We start from the raw sequence: 4,702 nt of genomic DNA on the forward strand, positions 1-4,702 counted from the left end.
GGGTGTATGGTTTGTTTCGGAGGTAGTTGTGTCTAGCTTCTTGCGAGACCTAATGGTTTTTTTATCGTTGTTTTTTATTAATGGTTGTCTTCGTTTGCCTTTTAAAAAAAAAGAAAAAAAAGAACAATGTTCCGTTGAAAGGATTGAAAGTGCTCGTTGTGGTAAGTAATTTTTAAATCGCACACGTTAATATAGTATTTACCTTAACAAATTGAAAAGTTAGCAAGTTATCTTTCCACTTCAACTTGAGAAACCGCGTCACAAATTGAGAAGTCTTCTCCGCTTCCTCTGGTTTCCGATCTCTGTTATTGTAGACAACATGACATACGCAGGCGTTCAGATGTTCATGGGGAAGTTAAACCACCTCATTAACTGCACCGACAATCCGTTAATCAACAACCCTGAAATCATAACCGAAAGGCCCCATTTCAAGCTTCTCTATGATGAGCTTGACTCCATGATTCAAACCCTTTTCATCCACCAACATCAAGACCACCTTAATGATCTGAAGAAAAGATTTATATACGCAGTAGAAGAGGCACAGTATACGGTCGATCTTTTTCTATCCGGTGTTCACCTTAGAATTAATGGATCTGGGGACTTCAGCCGATCTCAGCATGTTAGGAGATCATTCAAGTCTGTCCTCGTTCACATTAGGAAACATACAAATCTCTATCAAAATCTTGCAAATGCTAGGAGATCATTCAAGTCAGTCAAGGTGGAATTCAAGAGCATGAAGAGGGAAACAACACCAATTCAATCAGCTCCTGCTCCAAGTTCCATTTCTAGAAGTTCACAAGGATCGAAGAAATTATTGGATAAAATTGTGGTGGGGCTTGATCATGACGTTGAGCTCATAAGAGACAAGCTAGTGGAAGATCGAAAGAAGGTAGATGTTGTCTCTATTGTTGGTATGGGTGGAATAGGCAAGACCACCCTCGCCACCAAGGTATTCAACGATCGTTTTATTATGCATCATTTCCATGTCCGTGTATGGGCCACTGTTTCTCAAACTTATGATAAGCGGGCTGTGTTGGTTCAAGTTTTGGAATCCATCCGTGGTCAGTTAGGTCTTGAAAAGGCTACTGACTCTCGACTTTGTGAAATGGTGCACAAAGGCTTAATGGGTAGGAGATATTTGATTGTAATTGATGATATATGGGACATAGGAGCATGGGATGACTTGAAATTGTTTTTCCCCCATGACAACAATGGAAGTCGGTTTTTGCTCACTAGTCGCGTAACTGAAGTTGCAAAGCATGCAAATGCAGATGGACTCACATGGGATATTTGAGCAAAGAAACAAGCTGGGAGCTGTTGTGTCAGAAGGTGTTCCATGGAAATGAGTGCCCCGAATGGTCAATTAAACCTGGAAAGCAAATAGTAAAGAATTGTCACGGGTTACCACTTGCAGTGGCTGTCATTGCAGGACTCTTAGCAAAAGAAGCATGGAGTGAAAAGTTTTGGGTGGAAATTGCTGAGAGGAACATTGCTGGTGAAGAGAATGGTTGTCTAGAAACATTAGGTTTAAGTTACAAGCATATTCCTATTCACTTGAGAGAGTGTTTTCTTTATCTTGGTGGTTTCCCAGAAGATCACAAGTTTGAAGTGCAAAGGTTGATATGGTTATGGGTGGCCGAGGGGTTTATTGAAGAAGATGGAAATAGAAGGTTGGAAGATATTGGTGAGGATTACTTAATGGATCTGATTGACAGAAATCTTGTAATTGTAGCAGTGAGGAGGAATTCTAATGGAGGTGTCAAAGCTTGTAAAATACATGATCTTGTTAGGGAGTTATGCCTAAATAAAGCTAGGGAAGAAGGATTCTTCCTTCAAATAGACAGGCTAATATTGTCTTCCAATGTTATCACACCACAATATATGCCTGTCCGTATGGTCTGTAATACGTACGATCTAGACTTAAGACACCCGCCCACCCAAAACCTTCGATCGATTTTGTGGTTTGGTGATGTCAGATCCTTGAGCAATAATATTGCAAAGTATTTCCGTTCATTTTCCCTACTTAGGGTGTTAGATCTACAAGAAGATAGAGTGCATGATTTTCCCAAAGGCATGGAATTGCTAGTTCACTTGAGGTATCTTGCAGTTTGGAATTTTCACCAGGTTTCCCATCTTCAATATGCAATTTATGGAACCTTCAAACCCTCATTTACAATACAACTGGGTCTCTTAGAAATCGTGAGAGTATTGTCTTACCTAGTAACATATCAGATTTGGTAAATCTAAGGTGTTTGTGGAGCTTCCAGAAGCCCTTTTTTCTTCCTTCCATTATAAAACCAATGAGTTTGAAAGCTATTTCAGACGTGGTGTTGCGAGATGGGGTTGATAATTTTCAAAAGTGTTTTCCCTGCATTAAGGAACTTACATGTCGTAATTATGTGGATGAGGTAATTGACTTCAAGTCTCTTACCCACCTGGAAAAGCTCAAATTAAGTGGTGGCTTGCAAAGAAGACTGAAATCAAAGAATCGCATTGCATTCCCAGCAGCGTTGAAAAAACTTACACTGGCGTGGTGTCATCTACCATGGAGTGATATGCCAACAATTCAGTCGTTACCTAACCTCCATGTGCTAAAACTAAAATACATGGCTTTTGAGGGAACCTGCTGGAATACTGATGAGCATGAGTTTAGACAGCTAAAATTCTTGAGAATTGAGGGGTTGTGTTTCAAACAGTGGGTAGTGTATAGCGCAAGCTTCCCGTGTCTCAAACAATTAGAAATTTTCTACTGCCGTGATCTAGAAGAGACCCCTCTTGATATTGGGGACATACCAACGCTTGATCTTATTAAAATCAAGTACTGTAGTCATTCTGTTAATGAATCTGTTAGAAGAATTCAAGAAGAGCAACGGGATTTGGGAAACTACAACCTAAAGATTGACATTTTAGAAGATAAATAAAGTTCTCAGTTCTGGTAAAGGTAATTAATCATCTCATAGAAAACATTATTGTCTTTTGGTAATATGTATTTTCTCTGTCTTGTGGTGCTTCTTCACTGCCCGTTTAGTAGTTTCTATGGAGGGGACTGGAACTTAGCAGTTGCTAGTTCGGTGGTTATATGGAGTATCAAAGTGCTGTTGATTACTGAGATCTTTTGTGATAGCGAATTATTGTCATTTTGCAGATCTATTCTCTAAACAGACAACTGTGAAGTTAAAGTTTTAATGTACAAAGTTCAAAGATGGTAGCAAAGGTGGAACAAAATTTTGCAACAGATGGAACATCTACTCTTAGGGTTGGTAATATGCTCAATATTGGTTGGCATGCGTACTTGAAGTTAAGAACTGATGGAGATAATATAAAGCAAAACTATGACTTTACTGGGGTTTTATTTTTTTGTATTCCGGGTGTTTTTGGAAATTGAATAAAAAAAAGTCAACCATGGTCAACGGCGTAATGGTCGTCAGAGTATACTGCAGTATATTTGGCCTTGGGTAAACGCTGGGTGCTTATATTCTGTATTTGCTGATAATGGAAGTGTCAAAGTTGTAAAGTGCATGATCTTGCTAGGGAGCTATGCCTGTAGAGAGCTAGGCTAACAATGAACGCAACGATGTCAGAACGCGTTGGTGGATGTTGGAGATTCCATTTACTTTGGGTGAAGTCCTTCACATTTTGGAAGGATTTGTGAAAACCTTTAAATGTAGGAATTTGATGGAATTATTTCCATCTTCTCAGTTGTGTAATGGTAAAAACTCTTCAAGATGGGCGGCTTTTGGATCTTCCTTTTTTGACACTGGTTTACAAGCTTGTGCGTGGACAGGTAATATTGTTTGTTACATGTCCAAGTTTCGGGTTAACACAACGTGACGCACACTTTAACTTCATTGCAGCAGCTTGATTTGTATGATGTTGCTTCTTTTTTATGCTGAATTGGGTAAAGCTTTGCAAGAGTTACAAGCTCTTTGTAGGAAACATTAGCTAGAGTCAACACCCAGGTTTGACAACAATGAAACACGTGGCTTAAAGTTTCGCGGGGATCCAATCGAAAATCTTTGTATGGATTTTATGTACACTTCCCGTTATCCAGATCTTATTCGGAAACCTGACAATGAAGATGTACTTATTTTTTTTTATGTTTATTCATATTTTATTATTGGTATGTACAGGTTAATATAGGTATGAAAATTTTTATATGTAGTGAATCCAGCCCCCTCGTGTTTTCATCCAAGCTTCGCCACTGTCTGCAAATTTCCTCACCAAATGAATTGGATTATATGCTTTGTGGTCGCAGAGAATTGTGGGAGGTAATTCTGGATGAATTTTCATGGTTATGGTCCTATCAATATTTCATGAAAGAATTAAGAAAGCATTGAGTAACCCTTTTTTTTACAACTGCAGGCTGACAAACTTCAAAGAGTTCTGCAATGGTCAACGTATGTGAAATCTTGACTCATTTTGGAATCTTTTATGATATTCATTTAATAGAAACCTTAATGTCATGAAATTTATTGTTGACAAATGTTTTAGTTACTTGAGATAATGGGAGAATTATTCAACCTGTGCTACTTAAAGCTCCCTCCTTAACTGAGTTAACTCTACCAAGGTGAAGTAACCCTTATTTGGCACTTTTGGACCTTCTAGTTTGGATAAAAGAACTAAATATCCCTTGATGTTTACATATGTTTGTAAACAGGAGATTATGCAAAAGCAAATCCTGTATGGACAAGGATCTTTTGAT

General features: G+C 38.5%; 1 pseudogene; it reads left to right on the forward strand.

Annotated features, from left to right (window-relative positions):
- Window positions 1-319: 319 nt before the first annotated feature.
- LOC143589040 (putative late blight resistance protein homolog R1A-3) lies at window positions 320-2,921 on the forward strand (annotated as a pseudogene).
- The last annotated feature ends 1,781 nt before the right edge of the window (window positions 2,922-4,702 follow it).

Source organism: Bidens hawaiensis, unplaced genomic scaffold (assembly GCF_021521415.1).
Source record: "Bidens hawaiensis isolate Kalapana, Puna unplaced genomic scaffold, B.hawaiensis_p1.1 tig00037185_1, whole genome shotgun sequence".
NCBI lineage: Eukaryota > Viridiplantae > Streptophyta > Magnoliopsida > Asterales > Asteraceae > Bidens > Bidens hawaiensis.